Consider the following 25,531-nt stretch of genomic DNA (forward strand, 5'->3'; position numbering starts at 1 on the left):
AATTTAATAAGAGAGCCTATTATGTCAAAGATTATTTTAGTATTTTAGATGATGAATTAGATTATAAATATGGTGATTAATGTTCTTGGTAGAAAGAGATATACCTAAGATTGACATTCTTAAGACTATTGCTAGTGCTTTACATGATGGAAAAGAGAGAAATGAATGGCTAATTGATAGTGGATGTTCAAATCATATGACTGGTGACAAAAGTAATTTTGTGAAACTTGATTAGTATGATGGTAGTTCTATTAGGTTTGGAGATGATTAGACAACAAAAATTGTGGGAATTGGTTCTGTTTCTTTTGATGGAAAGCATAATACTGACAATGTTTACTATGTGAAGGGTTTTCATCATAATATTTTGAGTGTTGGACATATGTGCAAAAATGGTTACAATATTATTTTTCATAATGATGGTTGTGAGATCTAGAAAGGATCCAGAATTGTTATTGCAGTAGGGAAAAGGTATGGTGGAAACATGTATCTACTAGAAGGAGATATGAAGCATTGTTTGTTATCGTAGATCTTTGATAGCTGGCTTTGGCACTGGAGGATGTGTCATATCATTTTTGATAACTTAGTGAAGATTAGTTCATGAAGTGCAGTAAGAGATTTATCAAGGCTCGGTCACCCATGGATCCACTCCATTCAAGTCGTTCCCTCCACTTACCATCAATGCTTGAAATTTCCCTACAACGATAGAGAAATTACCATCAAGGGTGATCCCCAACCTTTTCAATACTGCAAACTGCTAGAAGGAAAAAATCCATATCATTGCTCGCTCAATAGACCTACTCCACCCCCTCCATCTAGCATATCCAATGTCACATCCACCTCATCCCAATCTGAACCCAAGGTCAAGATTATAGACAATGGTTGTGGAGAATATAAGTTAGAGGATGTCCTATATGTGGACAAACTCCCACTATCTCCTAATTCATTTGACAAACCAAAAGAAATAAAGAAGGATAAAAACCCACTATCAAATGCAAGGATACCACCTTGAAACAATGGGGCAGACTTGATTAAGAGAACCTTGAGATCGATGTTACTTCCTAGTTGTATCAGGAAGAGGATGAAGAACTAACAGATATCCCCAAGAAGATGTACCCTAAAGCATCTACTATGGTGGATAAGATGGGATATAAACAACATGGCCTTGGACTAGAAGAAATAGGAATAAAATCACCTATCTCTCCCATCATGTATAAATACAACAGGGGCTTGGGTTACTCTCCAGTGCCTAAGATCACTATAGTTGGTGCTCCTTCAGACCCTCTTATGGATGTTGAAGACTCTGATGAAGAGAAGTTCCATGAAATTCCTCTTGAATACCTTGATGACATCTTTGACACCCATATCAATACCATCACACCTATCACTCCCCCCACATCACTCGAGCTCCAACTTGTCTACCCTGAACTTATTGATTGGGACCAATGAGGAAAACCTGCTTTAGACATCTATACCAATGATGACTCTCTAATGGCCCTACACGATATGCACGACCTTGAAGATCACACCAAGGTTCATGGGATTCAACTACATGGGGATGCATACTCTGGTAGTCAGGTGAACTCCCTTAGCCACAAAAAATAAGATAAAAATAAAAAACAAGAGTCCCTAGGTGAAAACCTTTCTAAGGCACCTTTGGACATGGAACAAGTAAAAACAAAGGTGTATCCTTAAGTGAAACCCTAGATCAGGCACTTCAAGATGAGGGATTGACCTCCCTACCATGGTTCCCTCACAATAGGACAAATTGTCTCTGTTTATTGAAGAAACAAATACACTCAACATGGGAACTAAAGAGGCACCAAGGAATGTGCTTAATGCAAAGTCTCTGACAGATCAGGAAAAACAAAATTTCACAAACTTTCTCAAGGAAACACAAATCAACTTTTCTTAGTCATATGCTGACATGCCATGCCTTTATCAAGATTTAGTAGTACATAATCTTGCGGTCCTCCTCGATGCTAAACTAGTGAAGCAGAAACTATGCAAGATGCATCCACACATTGCCCTTTTAGTGAAAGTAGATTTACAAAAAATGTTGGATGCCAGCTTTATAAGACCTATTGACTATCCTGAATGGGTGTCTAACATTGTACCTGTTGGCAAGGTTGTCTGGGGAATCATAATCTATATAGACTTGAACAAAGCATGCCCTAAAGATGAATCCCCCTACCTAATATAAATATAATTGTGGACCTGATAGTGGGGAATGAGATGCTCTCCCTCATGGACAGATTTTCGGCTACAACCAGATCAAGATTGCAAAGAAAGACCAACACAAGACTGTTTTCACAATACCATGGGGTACATTCTGTTACCAAGTCATGCCCTTTGGACTAAAGAATGCAGTAGCAACCTACCAAAGAGAAATGACCATTATATTTCATGATCTACTACATAAAATAATGAAAGATTATGTTGATGGTCTCCTTGGGAAATCTAAGACAAGAGGTCAACATATCTTGGTCCTAAGGAAAATCTTTGAAAGACTTTAAAAGTATAAGCTACACTTAAACCCCAAGAAATGTGTCTTTGACGTCACATCTGGAAAACTCCTTGGCTTCATAGTTTCTAGTAGAGGCACAAAAGTGGATCTTGCCAAGATGAAATCTATTATGGAAATGCCCTCCCCGAAGACTCTTAGGTAGTTACATAGTCTCCAAGGCAAGCTTCAGTCTATTAAAAGGTTTATTGCATAGCTTGCTGATAAGTGCCACCCATTTGCACGCCTCTTTAGAAAGGATACAAAATTCAAATGGGATTGTTTGTGTCAAAAGGCTTTTGAAAAATTAAAAGAATACCTAGCTTCACCACCAATTCTCATGCCTCCCATTTTGAGACACCCACTTCTCCTATATGTATCAGCAACCACAGTGGCACTGGGGGTATTATTGGCACAAATAGGTGATCGGGGTAAAGAGCATGCAATCTACTACATCAACCAAAATTTAGTGGGGTACAAACTTAACTACACCCCCATATAAAGGGCATGCCTCATACCTATCATTAGCACATAGAAGCTCTACCACTACATGCTCAACAATAAGACAAAATTGATTGCAAAGATTGACCCCTTGAAGTATCTGCTATCAAAATATGCTCTCATGGGAAGAACCACAAAATGGTTCATACTTTAAAATGAGTTTGATGTCGAGTATGTAGGCAGAAAATAAATCAAGGGACAAGTAATCACAGACCAACTAGCTGACGCTCCACTAGAAGGGGATCATCCCCTCATCACAAAATTCCTCGATGATTCCATAATGACTGTCACCACATCATCCAAATGGTAGTTATACTTTGATGGCTCTTGCATGCAGAACATATCAGGGGCAGGAACTCTAATGGTCACACCTCAAGGAGATTGTATCCCTAAGTCATACAAAATAGCCTTTTCATGCACCAACAATATAGTGGAATACGAAGCACTAATCATTGGACTTTGCTTGGCTATTCAATGGAAGATACTAGAATTGCAGGTTTACGGTGATTCCCAACTTGTCATAAAGCAAGCCAATGACAAGTACCATACAAAAGATGACAAGCTTCTTCCTTACCATAGAATGGTTGAGGATCTCAAGCAGCACTTCACGATCATCAAATTTGAGCAGATCCCATGGACAAACAACAGTTGTGGATGATATGGCTACAATTGGCTCCTTCCTGCAAATGTTGGCAAATAGTCAGAGATGTGAGTTTTTGGTTAAGCAACACCTTATCTCGGTATGCGACCTCCCTGAGTCTGAAATGGTGTGTGTACTTGTTGGTTCCAATTCTCCTTGGTATCAAGAGACCTTCACATACCTGAGAAACAAAATCATCCCTCCCCACCTCACCAAAACTTGACAATAGAACTTCATCCGCTACTACGCCCGTTACACCATCCTTGGAGACACCCTATTTCGAAGGCATTTTGATGGATCCCTCCTAAGGTGTCTAGACAAAGAGGAGGCTGAATGGGCACTATGTGAAGTGCATGAGGGTATTTGTGGGGAACACTCAAGCAGTCTCATGTTGGCTAAAAAAGATATTGCACATAGGATACTACTAGCCAACCATGGAAGAAGATGCATATCATTATGTGAAGAAATGTATCCCTTGCCAGAAACACGTTAACAAGATTCATGTACCATCTCAAGATCTGCAACCATTCATTAAACCTTGGCCCTTCTCACAATGGGGGTTGATCTCATTGGGAAAATCCACCCCGCTTCATCCTATGGTCACAAATTCATAATAACTGCCGCTAAATACTTCATCAAGTGGGTGGAGGCCATACCCCTCACCTTCACCACTAGGAAGCAAATTTCCAAGTTCATCCTAAATTACCTCATCTGCTGATATGGAATCCCCAAGGTAATCATCATGGATAATGGAAGACCTTTAAAAAATTAGGATGTCAAGGAACTTTGTCAGAAGTTTAGCATTCAACACTTCTTCTCCATGCCCTACTACCCACAAGGCAATGGTCAAGATGGGGCTTCAAATAAAACCCTCATCAAAATCCTCAAGAAGATAGTCAATGAAGCTGGACGTGATTGGAACTTGCAACTCCATCCCACCCTCTAAGCCTACCACACAAGTATCTTCACACCCACAAGAGCCACCTCGTACTCTCGAGTCTTTGATTTTGAAGTCGTCCTACCCCTTGAGATCGAGATTTCATTACTAAGGGTTTTGTAGAAGAACATCTTCCCTGATGACGAATACAAAGTCGCTAGGATACAAGAGCTTGAACTGCTGGATGAAAGGAATGTCAAGGCTTTAAATCACCTCTGGGTATATTAGAACAACCTATGATTGAGCTATAACAAGAAGGTCTAAACTTGAGAATTTGATGTTGGTGATCTTGTGCTTATGGAGAACTAGAGAAACCTACAAGACCCTGAAAAGAAAGGGAGGTTAGAGCCCAATTGGCTTGGACCATATGTGATAATAAAAAAATATGGATTAGGTGCCTATCAGTTGACGAATCTCAAAGGTGAACCCTTGGATGAACATTATGCACCTGAAAAGATTCTATGCCTAGTCCTTAGAGGTCTCCAGTCTCTCTCTCTCTAAAAAAAAAAAAATAAAAAAAAAAATCAAGAAAAATACAAAAAAATGAAAAAAATGGAAAAAGAAAAGAAAAATAAATTCGTCCATTAGTGAAAACCACTTTGTGGTGCTATGGGAAAGTACCTTGGTGAAAACTTGGTTTTAGGCATCGAGGTAAATAAGCTAGATTCATCATCTACTCGGATAAACATGCTTGCCACTTTTATAGTGTTCACGACCAAATTCCTCTTTATACCTACCCCTTTCCTCCCCACCCACCCACCCGATACTCATATTCCCTCAATCGAGTAATCTGACATGCAGTTACTCAAGCTTCTCAAACGATGAGAATTATACAACTTTACTTGCCAAATAAGGGCATCTATGCAGGATGACTCCCCGTCTTGATCACCTTCATCGCAAATCCTCCCATCCCCCCTTCCCTCTTGCTTGTAGTGGGTTTTCTCCTTCATTCTTCAATCCACACCACTGCATAAACCTTCAAACCCCACCAGTGGATTGTATCTTCATTTAGGAAAATTGATCCACTAACCTTACTTCCATCCCTACAAATCCCTTGCTTTCAGAAGATGGTGAGTCTTTCTCTGAACTGTGAATATGAACCATCCCATCCCACTAAGCTTTTATCCCATTACATCAAGATTTCCCCTAGTACACTGAGCTTTCCCATCACTCTGAGCTTACCTAGACTTACACGTAATCCAAACACCCATACACAATGTCTTAACCAGATCCAAGGAGAGATCCTCTTGACTAGCATCTCTCCCAATCAGCATAATCTATTGCCTCCCATTGATATATTCCATCATCATTCCCATCAGGATGCATCCTTCCCATGACTCGAAATCCTATCCAAATCCATGTCCTACTCTTAGAAAGAGATGTTTGTTGGCAAAACAAGTCATTTGCTTGAATGATCTTTTCGCTTTGATTTTATTTCTTGTCCTAGGACTATACCTATTCATGGCTGCTTTGATCTTTTTATATCTTGGTATGTCTGAGTTGGTGTACATTGGGGCATAGTTTTTGTCATATGACGTGTTTGATGGTTTCTCATGTTTGATACAACAAGTATTGCATTCACTGTGAGTATGTTGATATAGTTGTATGGCCCATCTCCTACATATTCCAATCAAATCCTCGTAAAGGATTTGAATGCACGAGGATACCATTCAACTCATATACCTCATATATTCCATCATAGTGACATGTACGCTTGCATACATTTAGATAAACTATTTTCTGTGAGTCTAGTCCATGCATCATATATGATTCCTATAATTAGTGATGTCAATAATCCTTTGCAAAATCAAACCTAGGATTGCTCTCTACATATTGCTTAACAACAATCCCATCATCTCCTAGCTAAAATATGGAACTGTCCCTACCTATGGATTGAGGGGGACTCTAACAACATCATCAAATTCCTAAAAGGAACTTCTAAGCCTTCATGGACTATCAACAATATTATAAAGGTTGCTAGAGATCTCATCAACACCTTTGATAAATGTTTTATTTTCCACATTTATCGTGAAGGTAATGGTCCAGCTGACTGGGTGGCCAACGTGGTGGTCAATCACAACAATATGGTTACCTGGAAGGGTGAGGAGGGTCTCCTCAATGACGTCAGATCGATCATTTTCATGGATTGATATAATTGCACCCCAAAGATCATAAATAAACAAAATAATGATTAAACAGATTAATAGGAGGGCTATGAATAATCATCATTGTGTCAATACCATTTATGACAAGACAAATGCCACCTTTTCCCACACTTTCTGGGTATATGGGGTTGCTTCGAGAAATTTCTTTCTTGTATCTTTCTGCAACTCTTGGCCTTCTGTTTTGAATAGCGAAAAAATGGGAGGAAATAGAGACCGCTATGAACCCAGCAGCTGTAAGGAGTGGAAACAAAAGGAGGTAATTTGAAGCATCTTGCAAAAGGGTGGGTTTACGAAATTTATGGAGAGACTCCACGGGAGGGATGCCACAATCATTAATTTTTTCTGCAAAAATTGGAGGAAGGGCACCCTCCAGATGGGAGATCAAACTATCTCCATTGATGAAGACCTCATTGCTCAGGTCATGGGACTTTGCAAGGAAGGAAGCAATTACTACAGAGACATAAAACTTAGCAAGGAGGCTATTGAGCGATACCCTGAAAAGGCAAAGGAGAAGAAACGCCTGATGAAGCTAAGTAAAATCTATTACCCACCTAGGGATTTTGTTAAGCCGTGGAGGGAGGTTATGTTTGCTATTATGTGATACATTACCTTGGATGGCAGATTCAAAAAAGTGTATTGTTATCATTTTGTATTGCTCAACCGTTCCAGGTATGATGAAAAAGTTAATATTCCATATTTCCTGATTTGTTCAATGAATGCTACCATTAATGCCCATAGAGAGAACCATAAGGGTGATACAACCATGCACCAAGGTCTTATGGTTTTAATATACGACCATTTAAAAGCCAACCAAATTGTCCATTGCCAGCCTTCTATCTCTAAGTCTGACGAGGAAGGGTCCGATTCCATTTTTTCAATAGGTGATGAGTCTGATAGTGATTTGATAAGTGAGTTAGAGGAGAGTTTGGAAGACTTTGAAGCTAAACTTGGTAAGAAAAGAAAACAGGTGATCACCAAACCATCCTCTTCTAAGGGTAAGAAAAAAACTAAAGAAAAGGTTTTCTAGATTCGCTCCTCCTCCTCCTCTGAGGTCTCTGAGGAATCTAAAAAGGATGAACCCCAGTCCCCACAGAACAAGAAAAATAAAAATTCAATTCAGATAAGGAACAAACAGAAAAGGCAGTATGGTTATGAAATGGAATTGGAGGATAAAGTGTAGAGAGAGGATCTTGATGTCGACCAAAAAGTGGAGGAGATCACAAGGGAAGGTTTTGATCAGAGGGTTGGTGGAAATGTTAATTAGATCACTAGTGGCGATGTCCCCAATAATGAACAGGACAATCCTGGTGAGAAAACCCCCCTTCAAATCCTCCCACTAAGGGTTTGAAAGGGTTTGTAGACACCCTCGAATGGTTAATCAATAGTCACAAGAAAGCTCTGGAGGATAATAAGAAGTTGACCCATAGGGTCCAAATTCTGGAGACAATCAATATTGGGGAAGGCAAATCTATGGCGGATTATGTTGAGGATTTGAGTAAAACTGTTGCCAGAGCCGAAGAGATCAAAGATTCCTTCAACCCTAGGTTTGAGAAAATTGAGAAGGCCTTGACAGAGATAAAAACCAATGACAATGCTACGGACCAGAGAATGGCGGAAATTGACAACAAATTAAACAAAATAGAAAAATGCCTCACAAGCATTGTTGAACAAAGCTACAACATTCAGAAGGCCTCGACTAACAATACCAAAATTCTCATAAGCAAACTGGAGAATGAGAAGGACTCTCGAGAGATAGAACCTCAAACTGAAGGTATGGGAGAGGTGCAAGGACCTAGAACGAGAACTAGAGGCAAAAAGAAGGAGAAGAAGCCAAACAAGGAAATGAAATAACTCAAAGTTGTTTGGGCAAACCATGACTAGCTGGTCAATATGATGGCTGATCTTCTTAAGTCTTTATAGTTGATGTTTTTTTTTTAGGTCTTTTTTCTCATTATTATGCTTTGTTGTTCCTTTCTTTTGTTGTCCGTTCGGTTTACTGGCCTTTTTGCCAGTCTTTTGTAAGTTGTTTCTATGTTGGTCTAGATGCTCTATGTTGAACAATCCCATCATCTTCATTCATAATCATTCCATTGAGCCTATCATATCCTCTTTCATTCTATCTCCCCTTTTCCCCCTAAAAGCTTCAATTTAATCACCTTCCTCATTCCTCCCCTTTTCCCTTTCATCCTATTGTCCCATCCATTTCGAGCACACACCCATGTTCTTGGAACCCGCTTGTCCTCTCAAGCGGGCAAACCACTGCTTCCTCATCATCCTTCCTCAACCCACCAATGACTGGGGCATCATGCTACTAGTCCTTAGCCTTTTCTATCCATGATGTTTTATTCTTCTTTGACATAACATCACTTCATGATGCTATTATCCCTTGATTAATTTAGTTAATCATGTTAGCCTATTATTCCCCTAAACTAATTAAATTACATTTAATTAATTTTCCCCTTCCATATATATAATTGATTTATTAATTAATTATACATGTCTCTTTTATCCTAAAGTTGATTTATTTCAATAAATCAAGCTCACCTTTAAGGAATATTCCAACTTTATTCTTAATCCCAATTAGCTAAATTAATTTTTAATTAATTAAGCTAATTCTATGATTCCTACAAACCTATCATTTAATCCCCCCATTAAACTAATTAAACCAAGGCCTAACCCCTATTAGTATTTATTCAATTTAAAAATACTACACATCTACCCAAAACCTAGATGTGACTCCACATGTGACCCCCTCTTGAAGGACTTTCATGCACAAGTCACTTCAACATATGCACATCACCTTTTACCAAGGCGTTCTCACACATGTGTGAGGACTCTCTTCCCCATAGAGTCACCCTACACTTTCCCCTTTTAGTCTGTATGCCATAAGCTCTCTTCCACTAGCCCTTACACCCTTCCACAATTGTTTCTACTTGTCAACCTCTTGGACTTCCCAAGATTTTCTCACACATGCGTGAGCACATCTTCCCCTTTTCCCTATGACAGTTTCTCTTCCCAAGATGTAATCACACATGTGTGATCACACCTTTCTCTTCCTTCAATATAAGCCATTGATCAACTTTTGATCTTGACTATCAATTTCAAAGCCTCAAACTCTATAAATTTAGCCCTTATCTCTTATCAATCCATCCAATTCTCATACATCCTTATGTTATCCTTTTATCCACTCATCCTCGCATTATCATAATGACATTTTGATTTCAAAATCCATATCCATATTTCATCCATATACACTCATCCACAATATGTTTTTATGCTAGTTGAGAGCATTCCAAACTTAAATCCATCTCTCTCCCACTCTCCATTTGTCAACTTTGGAGCTATCAAAGTCCGGGGAGATGAGGAGGATGAGAAAGAGATACGAGCAATGGGAGCTTCATGAGTATATTTCATTGATTTTGTTGTCTTTCATTATGCTCTTATTTAAATCTTTCTTGATATCTCATTTTAAATGGTTTGGTTTTATTGAATATTAATTGCACTAACCATTTTATTGTGAGACAGGGGGTAAATTCGATAGATCTAGCCACAATTCAATTAGGGAAAATGATTGAGATATCAATTGAATTTACCTATAGGTTGTCTCTAGTTTTAGAGTTGAAATTGGATTTGTATTGTAAAATTTAGGGTAAAACAATGAGGTATTGGAGTAGGACAATAATAACAAGATGCTGCAGACTTCATATATAGCCATAAATAAAGATCAAAGAAAGGAAAGTGAATTAGAACCTGTAGTAGAAAATCGAGGCTAAACTATCGAGACTAGGGTGGTAGGTTGTCTTGGTCTTGTAACTCCTGGATGGTTAAGAAGGATTTTTTTGGATTAGGGAAACACACAAGATCCATTGTTGGAAGATTGAGCAAAATTCTTGAGACTAGGGTGTTAGGTAATCTTGGTCCTCCACTTTTTGCTCCCGTAAAAGTTGAACATGTTCATTGTCATCAATTATGTTGGAATCTTCAATTGCAACTACTGATTCAATTTCCTACACACATCAAGAGAGAGAGAGAGAGAGAGAGAGAGAGAGAGAGAGAGAGAGAGAGAGAGAGAGAGAGAGAGAGAGAGAGAGAGAGAGAGAGAGAGAGAGAGAGAGAGAGGTTGTGGATAGGGGTTGGCCTTGGATTGAACCCCAATTTAGGAATTAACCTTGAATTTAATTAAAGTATGAAAGCTAAATAATGAAGTAAATGCTAGAAGTATACCTCAGATCTGTAATGGTAGATAGAATATTGATGATGCAATTCTCTTTAGATGTGATCATGAATGTTGAATGCAATAAAATGACAAAGGCATAAACATTCATGACATAATGAAACACACATTCTTGCATGAAGATTGGTGTGAATTTTCTCCATGATGCTTGAAGGATATAGTAGGATGAAATGCTGCCTTGAGTTCTTAAAAATGCTTGATGATGAATACATGATTTCTATGGATATAGTCCTAGATCCTTAGATCTAAATTTTAGGGTAAAACAATGAGGTATTGGAGTAGGAAAGTAATAACAAGATTCTATAGACTTCATATAGAGACACAAAAAGAGATCAAAGCAAGGAAAGTGAATTAGAACCTGTAGCAAAAAATTTAGGCTAAACTATCGAGACTAGGGTGGTAGGTTGTCCTGGTCTTGTAACTCCTGGATGGTCAAGTAGGATCTTTTTTGGATCAGGGAAACACACAAGATCCATTGTTGGAAGATCGAGCAAAATTATTGGGACTAGGGTGTTAGGTCATCTTGGTCCTCCACTTTTCACTCTCATAAAAGTTGAACATGTTTGTTGCCATCAATTTTGTTGGAATCTTCAATTATAGCTACTGAATCAATTTCCTACACATATCAAGAGAGAGAGAGAAAGGGTTGTGAATAGGGGTTTGCCTTGGATCAAACCCTAGTTTAGGAATTAACCTTAAATTGAATTAAAGTATAAAAAGTAAATAATGAAGTAAATGTTGGAAGATATACCTCATATCTGTAATGGTAGATAGAAGATTGATTATGCAATTCTCTTTAGATGTGATCATGAATGTTGAATGCAATAACATGAAAAAGACATAAACATGAATGACCTAATCAAACACACATTCTTGCATGAAGATTGGTGTGACTTTGCTCCATGATTCTTGAAGGATATTGTAGGATGAAATGTTGCCTTGAATTCTTAAAAATGTTTGATGATGAATGCATGAATGCTATGGACATAGTCCCCGATCCTTAGATCTAAATTTTAGGGTAAAACAATGAGGTATTGGAGTAGGAAAGTAATAACAAGATGCTACAAACTTCATATAGAGCCACAAACAAAGATCAAAGAAAGGAAAGTGAAATAGAACTTGTAGCAAAAAAATCAAGCTAAACTGTTGAGACTAGGGTGGTAGGTTGTCTTGGTCTTGTAACTCTTGTATGGTCAAGTAGGATCTTTTTCAGATCAGGGAAACACACAAGATCCATAGTTGGAAGATCAGGCAAAATTCTTGGGACTAGGGTGTTAGGTTGTCTTGGTCCTCCATTTTTTACTCCTGTAAAAGTTGAACATGTTCGTTATCATCAATTATGTTGGAATCTTCAATTGCAGCTACTGAATCAATTTCTTACACACATCAAGAGAGAGAGAGAAAGGTTTGTCGATAGGGGTTGGACTTGGATCGAACCCTAGTTTACGAATTAACCTTGAATTGAATTAAAGTTTGAAAGGTAAATATTAAAGTAAATGTTGGAAGATATACCTCAGATCTGTAATGGTAGATAGAAGATTGATGATGCAATTCTGTTTAGATGTGATGATGAATGTTGAATGCAATAACATGAAAATCACATAAACATGAATGACCTAATCAAATACAAATGATTGCATGAATATTGGTGTGACTTTGCTCCATGATGCTTTAAGGATATGGTAGGATGAAATGTTGCTTTGAATTCTTAAAAATGTTTGATGATGAATGCATGAATGCTATGGACAGATTCCTAGATCCTTAGATCTAAAATGAATTGATAGGATATCATTATATAGGGTTCTCTAGGTAAATTAGCAATTAAGCTAACCTCCAACAATCAAGTGTAGCCACGAGGACCAAAATCCTTTGTTGAGGGGAAATGCTCACCCACATTTAAAATGGGTCTTGTTTAAGAAGGACCAGGGTGCCATGTGCTATGGTCCAGATAGGGGCACCACAGTGCCCTTGTACTGCAAAAGTAGGATAAGGATCCACCAAATAAAGAGAGCATAGCCATGGGACAGGGTCTACTTAGCCATGTACACAAGTGATATCAAGTTCAAAGTAAAAAGGGCCAAAATGGTCCTAGGAGAAATGATTGTAGGACACAGTAAAGTAGGATCACAAATATGAGATGTGAATTGTACCATTAAAATTTATGACACTACATTTAGCCCCCACTTTATGGGAGCATGAACCTATGAAAATACTCACAATAAATTATAAAGATGAGGAAGAGATAGAGGAACAACTAGGAGCAAGATCCGAAAGAGATAAAACATCACTAATTTTGAGAAACCAAGCCCCCAATCTTAGGATCTGAATTCACACAATCACATTGAAGGACATACAAAAGAAGAAAAAGATAATAAATCCAAATAAAATACAAAAAAAGACAAAAGACACACAACATAAGGGGGTTAATGCTTAAAAAAAAATCTCCAAGTCAACTAGTTGAAGAGACCTTGATAGTCAAAATATCTTAGCCACTAATCTCATTCTTGAAATTATATTACAAGAACACAAGTGGTCACATGAAAAGAGAAAGATAATGCATTGAGAGATGAGTCATGATCCAAAAAGTAGCAAAGATATGAGCTCATGGGAAGGAGAAATAAGAAAACATGGATGCCATAGACTAGCAAACTGCCTTATGCTAGGTGATCCATAAGATGGAAAGCAAGAGAGACTATGGAATCTATATGCTAGAAAGTTGTGTTATGAAAGGTGATCCATGAGAACATGAACACTCACAAGACAACAAGTTGTGTTATGTTGTGTTGTTCATGTAGAGGAGAGTTAGAATAGTCTACAATTTGTGTTTTTCTAGTTCCACTCATCTCAAAAATGACGCACGAGGAAGGTCAAATAGTCTAGAAAATTATGTTATGCTAGTCAACCTACCTTAAAGAAGTTGAAAAGGGAAGAGTTGAAAATTCTAGCAAGATGCATTATGCTAGTCAACTCACCCAACTACATATGTCATTGTCTGGTTTCAAGAGTTAAACATCTCGTCTAAGACTTTAGGTCTAGTTTCAAACATGCAACAACCTATATAAGACATGCAATTGAAAAAAAATTCTGGCATTGGCGATGAAATTGTATAGTTTAAGAGCTAGGTCTAGTTTTGAGCATGTACGCCCCGTATAAGATATATAAAAGGACTGCATCTAGTTTCAGGAATGAAGCATCTTTTCTAAGAGTTAGGTCTAGTTTCGAGCATGTACACCCCATATAAGACATGCAAAATAAAAAATATGGTACAAGAGGCATGATGTGTGACCCCCCTTAAGATGTCAATATAGCGATACGTTGATGTCTTAAGGAAGCTAGAAACAAGTAAACACACCTACATCACCAAGGAAAAATCCTTTGGGAAACAATGTACACAAATCCAAGCTAAAGAGGCATGACTCTTATAAGCAAGGAAAATATAATTATAAAAGGTATATATTGCAACAAGTGTAAAGGGAATCCATTAGAGAAGAAGGAGGAATAAATCTTGTTGAAAGACACCTACCTCCAAGAGGATATTTTGAATAAAATTAACAACATTCACCAAAAGAAAGGGAGGAAAATAATTTATACCTTCCTCCTATTGCTAGGTAAAGGGATTCTTGATGAAGCATAACACACTTTTGGCCCAAAGTGTCAAGTTTTTTTAGAATAGACATACATTATCAAGTGAAGAAGAGATAACTTAACACAATAAAATGACATCATATCATAAGAAAACACTGCTCATTAGGAAAAGTGGATCCCTAGAAATGTTGGGAGGTAGGAGATAGAATCAATGCTCCCCAAGCATAGGGACAAAGAGAAGGTTACAGTCCTTCTAAATAGAGATTATATATAAAATATATACCACTTCAAGCAAATAATAGGTCCTAACCAAGGAACCACATGTACTTGCATGAAGAAAAATTCAATGTGAGAAAAGATATCAAGTTATGAAAAATATGACTCAAAGAAAAACGTAATATTTGAAAAGAAGAGATAATTGAATATATGATCCTTGCCCCCAAGTAAGGAGGTAGGAAAGAATTATGTTTTTGTCCATGTATGATTGAAATTGAAGATGTATCACCACACATGACAAAGATCTCCCAATAAAGTATCTACTAATGTCATAGGGTAAGGAGCAAAATAATAAAGTTATGAAGAATGAATAAGATGGGATTCCAAATTATTGTCATCATGTATATGAATGATACCAATTGTAATAAGTTGTTGAATTTTATTTTTCAAGTCATGACATTCATTGGTAAAATGGCCATGGATTTGATGATATTTGCAAAAATAAGGGTTGTCTTAATGTCTCTTACAATTCTTTCTTTGATTTTTCAAAGGTAAAGTAAGTTGGCTTTAATAAGTTCATACAAAATATTCTCTTGTTGTGTTTAAGAGTCAAGAATGGATGCATTAGACAATGGAGGAGGGTCTTTGTAATGTATTGCATAAGAAAATGTTGAAGAACCAAAAGGAATACATGAGGAAGATATATCATTTGTAGGGAGATTTAGCTTTCTATCATCATTATTCATATCCTCTTTGGTAGGTTGGGAAGGAGGATCCATATCATCTAAGGCTTTTATCTTTACTTAATGTTATGTGAGGAGATATATCATGAATAAATTGCATAACATCATATTGCCTATAAATATGTTGATGATCAAGATAATCTCTACGAGAATAAGAAGGATCTATAGAGATTTATTTACCAACATGTTTAAATTACCCCTTTCTCTAAAGTATCTTTATGAGAAGAGGATTGTGGTGTTGATCTTCAATGCATTCTCTCCATTAGAAAGATCATTGATAGGATTATTGCCCCTTTCCTCATGAATAAAATATATTTTAGGAGGGGTACAAGAGCTCATTAATTATTCATCTCTAGGAGGAATACCATGTATGGAGGGTAAGGTGACATTAAGGAAAGTGTAGACACCTAAAAATATCTCATTGATCGCATACTAATTATTCTATTTAATTAAGTAATTCTTTAATTATTTGATTAAACTAATTATTTCTTCTGATCATCACATTCAACATTTCTAATTATTCAATTTTTATTCTCAAATCATTTTAATCGGTTAACCATATCTCAATTATTAATTAAATATAAATTATTTAATTAATTATGATTTATTCTTTAGTTAAATAATCTTTATTATTTAATTAATTCAATCTCTTAAGTTTAAATAATTTTATTTAAATTATTTAAATTAATTAACTTATTCCTCCAAATCTCCAAATGATAATTTCAATCAATTCCATCTAATTTCATTTCATATTTCCAAATCATCAAATTCACATTTCCCCAAATCTGAATTTCAGTTAATTTCATGTGCATTTCAACATTCAAATGACCAAATTCAAATTCAAATTGAAAATGAAAATAAAATTCAATTTCAAATTCCTACAACACATGCTAAATTAGAACTGAGTGATCAAATCAATTGTCTAACCAGTTAACTCATCAATCACCCTTTTTAACTCTCAATCACCTTTTTATGACTAATCAATCAATTCAATCTACTGATCAATCAATCCACTTATCTCTCCAATCAATTTTGTTAACAGATCAATCTAAGGAGTTAATTGATCAATCTAAATCAATTATCTGTCAATCAACACTTGAGTTCAAATCCTCACCTCCTCTGTGTTGAAAATCTATAAATTCAACATCATTTTCTCATTTCAATCTAGCTTTTAAGAATCAAAGAATTACAACATCTAGCTTTTTTAGAATCACAGTCTTCAAAACATTTGTATGCATGAAATTGGTGCAATACCTGAGAGCCATCAACCACGCAAATTGGAGAAGCACAATGGAAGCAAAGATGAAGGTTGAGGGAGTTTCATTTATTTGAATTTATTCTTATCTTGTGTTAATTTCTATTGGTTTATGTTTGAAATTGCTTTGATAGTTAAGGATTTGGTGATTCGTCGTTATTTCCTATTTCTACATTAATAATTTTTAAGCATGAAACATTTGGTGAACCTGACGTGAACTAATAACAATTTGATATTTTGTTTATGCTTGCAGGTTTCCATTTCTAGAAAGTCCATTTTTGGCAGGTTTCCATTTTTGGTAGGTTTTCATTTTTGGCAGGTTTTCATTTCTGGAAAGTTTCCATTTTTGGAAAGTTTCCATTTTTGGCAGGTTTCTGTTTCTAGAAAGTTTCCGTTTTGTCAGGTTTCCATTTTTGGAAAGTTTCTATTTTTTTGCAGGTTTTACATTTTTGGCAGGTTTCCATTTTTGGAAGGTTTCCATTTATGGAAAGTTTCCATTTTTGGTAGGTTTCCATTTATGAAAAGTTTCCATTTTTGGCAGGTTTTCATTTTTGGAAAGTTTCCATTTTGGTAGGTTTCCATTTTTGGTAGGTTTCTATTTTTTAAATTTTCCATTTTTGGCAGGTTTTGTTTCTGAAAAGTTTCTATTTTTGGTAGTTTCCATTTTTAGCAAGTTCCTCGTGTTAAAAAATTTAAAAAATAAAATAAAAAACCTCTCTATTCTTTCGTTTTTATTAAATTCTAGTCTTTTAGTGTTTTGTTTTATAACAGATCATTGATAAACACAGAAGCAGATTTTTTGTAACCAAAGGAAGGAAATTAGGCTGGACAGCTCACCATGTGTCTACTAACGTTATTTTCTCTACAGAGTTAGAGTAGAGAACTTCTTTTGGTGCTTTTAAAAAGAGCAAAATCAAATTCTTTCTAGTTCTTTTACAAATTGCTATGAAGGTTAAAAATGAACACCATGTCTGTGTGAAGCAACATCTCCACTTAGAATAGAAAATCATTGCAATGGAAGGATAAAAATAAATTTTGTTTTTCATGTCTTCGAAGGGATAGGTATTATGCTCTCCCCTTCAATGGGTGATCAGAAAACTAGACTCTCTTCTTTCATGTTTTCATTTATTTTTTCCAATTAAATCCCTTAGAAGGCCTGCCCTCCTGAGTTGCCCTTAGGGCACCATTAAGGCCCAGTGAGAGGGGATTGACCTAAGTGGCAATGACTAAAGCCAAGTAATCCAAGGCACTATAAATAAATGCGTATGTGATGAAAATCATATGCGACGAGTGTTACATGTTGTCACAACGACATTATGCCTCCCTCAGTGCCTATATGATGCATTAAAATCTGTAGAGCGTAACCTCTACAGACTGGGAGACCTCTCTCAATGGAGTGTAAAATGCTGCTGATTGTGACCACTCGAACAAAACCCTGTCTAAACACCATAGAAATTAGAAGCCAAACTGAGTCAGTAACCAGACACTTGTTTTTATCATAGTGCAAGGGTGGGGAAGAATCTACCCCCAAGACAGTCACCATATATCTCCTAGGATAACAGATCAATTGAGGAGCAATCTTCTTGGTCTAATTTCTAGAAAAAGGGCAAAAAAATGGGCGCACCTTAGGGTGTGACAGAGTTGTTTGAGCTGACGAAGTATCAAGATGCGAGCTGTGATAATACTTGTGACCTTTTGACCTTAGGAGAGTCTGCTTGATGTGATATCGAATTGCCCAAATACAATGAAAAAAAATGGAGTCTTGAAAAAGATTCCAACATTCATGGGAATTTGGAAAAAGTTCCTTAAACAAGTATTCTTTTCATGGTTTTATTCTTTTTTATGTGTTTGTTGTGTCCTTTGCTATATTTCACCAAATTCAAACATTTTAGAAAATACCAAAAACAAAGTGGAATCTACTCAATTTTTTGTCAAAAACATCAATAAGATCAAATCCCTCAACAAAGTCAAGTTTCAATATCAACAAGATCAAAACCCTACAACAAACAAGATTATCAACATCAACATCAAATTGAACTTTTGCAACATTTTAGAAAGGAAGAAAACATCTTACATGTTGTGATCTTAGGTTCAAACCAATCAAGCAAACATCATGGATTAGCATTATGCATTTCGTAGGGAAGGTGAATAATTCATCCCTTCCATTCCTATTCCTTCACCATCTATAGAAACCTTAGCTCAACAAATCAAGACTTTGCAACAACAAATGAGAGACATGACTAGTCCTAACAACCATAGGGGTTGGTTAGAAAAAATGATGAGAGAAGTGATAACCACAAGGGAATCATTATCAGACCAATCTTCTTCTTCTTGTGAGACCATTCAAACATGCCAACCTTCATTATTAGACCAACTTTCTTCTTCTTGTGAGACCATTCAAACATGCCAACCTTCACTCTTCAGCAAAATCATTCCTACCTCAGTTCAACCAACATTAGAGTCATGTCAACCTTCTTTCAACCCAACATATCAATCATACCAACCCAACACTCAAAGAACCTTTTTCAACCAAAATCAAACCTCTTTCAACCAAAATCAAGCCCCATTCAACCAAATTCCAAATAAAAATTCACACCAACCCAACATTCAAACTCCTTTCAACCAAAATCAAATCCCTTTCAAACAAAGTCCAAGTCAAAACTCATTCAACCAAAATAAAACTTATTTCAACCAAAATTATACTTCTTTCAACCAAAATCAAATCCCTTTAAACCAAAGTCTAAATCAACCACATCTATCAACCATTTTATCATCCCCTAAGGTTACACAAGACCAATCCATGCTATCTTCATCTAATAGCACAATCTCCCAAGGGGTATCTATAGCACAAATCCAATCCAATCCAAGTCATGATTTTGAGAGCCTCATTCAAAATCCTTCCTCATCAAGTCAAAAGGTTGAAACCTTCCAAGAATCTCCCATGAATATCCAAACTCCTTCCCTATGTCAGGAGGACAATCCAAAATCAGAAGAAATTAGTCATGAAATAAATCAAGATCAAGAACAAACCTTTCATCCTACCCAGTTTTTGATAAAGACTCCACCTATCAAGAATCTTATGATGATCCCCTCATTCTTTTCTATTCCACTCATATTAACACCCTTGTTTCGCAAGAGCAAGATGTTTTTTCAAGTACCATCCAACATCCACCTCCTAAACAAGATCCCATTATCATTTCTCCTAGTCTCCCTCATGATTCCAATACACAAGTTGTTCATGAACCCCTAATCAATGAAATCAACAATCCAGATTATACTACACATGACAAATTATCAACAATGGTATGTGCACCATCATCAAATGCCAATATCGTGATAGAAACAAGCATAACACCAGCTAATGAAATCAACACCCATATTGTTACATCATCTTCTTCAAGCACAAGCATAAAACTAGCTAATGAGATCAACACTTAGTTGGCTTCATCATACTCTTCCAGTGCATCAAAAAAAACTAGCATAAAACCCACTCATGTCACAACTTCGAAATGAAAATCTATTTACCTCATACACCCACACTTGAAAGATTGGGGGCAAGAAGGTTTACCACAACTGGATTGGTTTGAAAATAAGGAGGATATAGCAGAAATTGTACATAAAAGACTCCCAGCCGCATATCCTATTGAAAAAGACAGGTGTGTGTGTGAAAAATGGAATAAGTATCTCCAAGCTGTAAGACACAACACTTCAATTAAGTCATTACATGTATGGTTAGATAGATATAAGCATGAATAATAAAACCATCACAAATCGGCCAATTGCCTTCTAAAAGATGTGAGTATAGACTTGCTCTCAGATTTGTATAAGCAATACCAGTGACTAGACTACACCAAGACGAAGGATTTAATCTATATGAATATGATATTAAGCTAAATGGATGCAATATTATGCTATATGGATGAATAGTAAGCTAAATGAATTCAAGCAATCATAATTGAATTAAATATGCAAAAAGCTAAACTACGATGCAATAATCTCAAAAAGAAAGCACAATATCTTCAATGACCCCAGAGCAAAAATTGTATAATAACAATAAATCTCCAGGGTGTTTTGAATGAGAGATGAAGGCTGGATTTATAGAGAATCACAAGAGAGACCAACGGTCAAGATCAATTAACAACGAGCGGTTGAGATTATTCAAGAAAAAACACAATTTAGGATAATTGAAATAATTGAGAGATCATATTCAGTTAACCTCGAGATAGATTCCAATTATAGTTTGATTGAAATGCATTCAGATTATAAGTTCGAGTTTACATTGGAGATAAAATTCAATTAATTCCACACACTTGTGATAAAAATAGGTAATTCCATTCGATTTCTTTGATTTATTCAAGAAAAGATCTTTTCAATGCAACTAAAATTCTTTTCTCAAAAGCTTTGAGTTCCAATTTTAGAGAATGATTAATAATTTATTTTAATTGTTTTTCTGATTTCAAGTTCCCAACTTAGGAAAAAAAATAATATCTCAAGTTTGATTTCTCTCTCAATTCAATTCTTTATTCCATTTTCAATTTAACTCTTGCTTTGCATATTGATTCCTCTTTTGTAATAAATTAATTCCTTTTTTATGATTAAATGACAAATTTATTAATTAATTAAATATGCTAGGATATTTAATAAATTAAACAGGATAATTGATCAAAATGATTTTCTTGGAATAATTTAATTAATTAAATAAATATTTAATTAATATAGAATAATTCACTTGCCATGTGACATTTAATGATTCAAGAATTAATTAATTGTGTGCTCAAAATTGATTTAATTTCCTTTGGTTAGGACTTTGTTGATGTTGTTGAGATTAGGGGCCCATGATTTAGGTGACCATTTTGGGGTATTACAACAGGTTCATCCAACTCTTCAAACAAAGATCAATGAATTATCTACACAAAGTTCATACCAACTCAATAACAATATGTACCTAAAAAGATATTACATCTAAGGGTGGCTTCATTTCAATTTTTAGTATTGCATTTGCATATTTCTTTACTGCATTGCATATATCCATTTCAGAATGCATCATAGTTGCTTCCATATCACCATTGCACAACATATAGCTGCATATCATTATTTCTTTCTCATATAGATGCATCAATAAAAGCATGATGATTGTCTAAGTTATTCACCTGTCTGCATTGAAAGGAATGAAGGTTGTCTCATTTCCTAGATACTTGTTCATGAAGTCTTTAGGAGGCCTTTAGTCATTCTTCTTCAACGTCACATTATGATTAAGCTTTATCCTTGGTTGGATAGAAGTTTCACTATCAAGTCTTGTTACCCAAAATCTATCAATTGCTATATCTCACATATTAATCAAAATCTCTAAGTCATTACAGATACCTAGTTGGTCATGTGGCTAGTGAAAAATCCAATATTTTGCTTCAGCGTTGCTGTAATTGTCATACCCAAGTAGGTTTCATTACTTACATGTCAAGGCAAATAAAAGAAAAAAGTGTTATGTCAATATCCATCTCAAAGCAAAAAGAGCAAAGATATATAACTGAAATATCATGCATACAAGTGCAACAAAAAAAGCTTGACTATGGGAAGATGCAAATAACTCCATCAGGGCTATGGATGCCTACTAGCAATGGAGCAATATTTGAGAGATTAGAGTCATAACCTCGTCGGAGCCCTAAAAGCTTGCTTGCAGTGAGGCTCTATCCAAGTTGCTTTTGAAGTCAAAATAACTCACGTAGCTAGCCACATAGGATTCCAAGGGTCTTTGATGGTTATAAGAGTTAGAATAAACTCAAATGCACACACATAGGCAAAAGAAGATCAAATTTTAACAATTGATGGAGAAGTTTTCCATGCCTCCATTCATAAATCTTGGTTACATAGTGTGTTAGGTTGGATGGTCTAAGTCTTTTGAGAATGGATTGAACTCCTATCTCTGAAACTTTTTGCACCTTTAATCCAATTAGTGCATTTTAGAGTGAAAGACACACACACTCATCCTTGTTCGAATAGGAACTGCATTTTTGTCATGCATCTTGCATTAGCATAACTCATATCAAAAATTCATTTTCTCTACACACATGTTGCATATCATCATATAGGGTTGCATACCTGGGGGCATAACTAAAAAAATTCTAAAAATCAGAAAAAGTCCTTAAAAAAATCAATAAAAAACATTCAGATAAAGTCCTGAAAAAATCAATCAAAAACATTCAGATAAAGTCCTGAAAAAATCAATCAAAAACATTCAGATAAATTCCTAAAAAAATTCAAAACATTAGATAAAGTCCTGAAAAAATCAATCAAAACATTCACAAAAATGTCATGGAAAATTCCAAAAAATCACAAAATGTCATAAAAAAAAATCAAAGCAAGAAAGCATGGGCCATCCATCAAATCAATTAAAAAACAAGCAAACTCTCAAAGTCTACAATCAAACTAATCACATGTCTTGTTAATCAATCAAACTCTATCAAACATCAACATGTCTTATACAAGGAAGGGTACACTCAAAACCAGACAGATCGGTCTTATACGGGGTACTCACTATTTGAAACCAGACATTCATATCAATGATCACACAAATCAAAATAATGATATAGATCAGTATGGCTGCTGGATTTTGTCTAGGTTAGTCTTATCTTTATCAATTAATGGCAGGCCATGTTTCAAAAAAAAAAAAAAAATCAATCAAAAAACATCAACATACCAAAAACATTTGAAAACCATAAAAATACCAAAACATTCGAAAAAAGTCCTGAAAAAATAAATAATTAGAAAACATCAAAATCACAACAAAAACATTCAAATATGACTTTGAAAAAAAAAAAAACATGGAGAAAATACTAAAAACCTCAAACATCGAAAAGCTCTTCGAAAACAAACTAAAAAATCAGAAAACATAAAAAACTTACAATAACATGTCTCGCAAGAATCAAATATCCTAGCAGCTATCCAACAAACACTTCGCACGAAGTTAAACAAAGGATACAACTATCTTGTCAAAACAACTGCAATCGAGTTGATCAACTATCTAATCTATCGAATCACTATCAAACTATCAATGTGATCAACATCTTGTCTTAAATAGAATCGGTACACTCGAAACCAAACAAGTCAGTCTCAAACATGGTCCAAACCTTCTGAAACCAGACATTATCAAAATCACATCAAACATATCAAAGCAAAGACACAATCAGTCCAACCGCTGAGTTTTGTCTATTTTGGTTGACTCTTTTTTTATCAAGTTGACAAAGATAATTGCTTTTAGCTACTCAAGGATGTCCAAAAAGTGACTAGAGGAGCCGTGATGGACATGATCCTTTTCTTTGTTTGTTGTTTGTGGTTTGAACCAATGAAGTTCTGGGAAAATTGCTCTAGTGGGTGTCTGTGATAGGAGCATTCGACTTGTGAATGCCACACATACCTAGACCCCTAACGTAAATCCCAAAATGGAGGGTTCATTACTTGTTTGCTATGTGTTTGTTTCTTGCAATGAGATATCTATACATCTTGGTTCCTCATACCCTGATGTAATAAGCTTCACTATTACATAATAATGTTTAATGATGAAAATTTATTGCACTATGAATAAGGACAAGAAGACTATTCATAATCATCATATCATTTCAATTCATACCAATTGTTTCTGGTCTCATCATGCTGATTGTTTTAATCAAGATCATTCTCTCATCAAGCATTTTTCTACTTGATCATTCTTTCCAATCATTCTTTCATCTAACATGATCTCTCTCATCACTTAATTTCAATATTTTAACCTTTAATTCTATCATTTTCTCATATCAACTATTCTATCTATTGATCAATTATTCCTCACCTTCATCACATTCTATCATTCATCCATTTTTTAATCTATCTTTGTCTTATACAGGATGTATCCTTCCTGAAACTAGACGTTTTTGACCTATCATTTGTCTTATATAGGATGTATCCTTTCTGAAACCAGACATGATCATTTATCTTTGTCTTATATAGGATGTATCCTTCCTGAAACCAGACATTTTGATCATTTTTTGTCTTATACAGGATGTGTCCTTCCTGAAACCAGACTTTATCTTTATTAGATCAATCCTATCAATCTTATCTACAAATCATTGTAATTATTTATTTTCTCCAATCAAACTCATTCATGTCATAAATTAATCATTCTTCATTGTTCATCTACCATTCTTCATCTTTTAAGAGATCATTCATGCCTTCAATGCACAAACAATCTCTTGAGGGGGCATTATACTGTAGCGTCACCGGGGCATACTAGGGAAGTTTTTCTTTTCATTCCGACCTTGTCTTAAAGAGGGGCAAATGCAGAGACCTAAAAATGTCTCATTGATCACATACTAATTATTCTATTTAATTAAGTAATTCTTTAATTATTTCATTAAACTAATTATTTCTTCTGATCATCACATTCAACATTTCTAATTATTCAATTTCCATTCTCAAATCATTTTAATCAGTTAACCATATCTCAATTATTAATTAAATATTAATTATTTAATTAATTATGATTTATTCCTTAGTTAAATAATCTTTATTATTTAATTAATTCAATCTCCTAAGTTCAAATAATTTTATTTAAATTATTTAAATTAATTAGCTTACTCCTCCAAATCCCCAAATGATAATTTCAATTAATTCCATCTAATTTCATTTCATAGTTCCCCAAATTCGAATTTCATATCATTTCATTTAATTTCATATTTCCAAATCATCAAATTCACATTTCCCCAAATCCGAATTTCAGTTAATT

The sequence above is a fragment of the Cryptomeria japonica genome, chromosome 9 (assembly GCF_030272615.1).
Source record: "Cryptomeria japonica chromosome 9, Sugi_1.0, whole genome shotgun sequence".
Classification (NCBI taxonomy): Eukaryota; Viridiplantae; Streptophyta; class Pinopsida; order Cupressales; family Cupressaceae; genus Cryptomeria; species Cryptomeria japonica.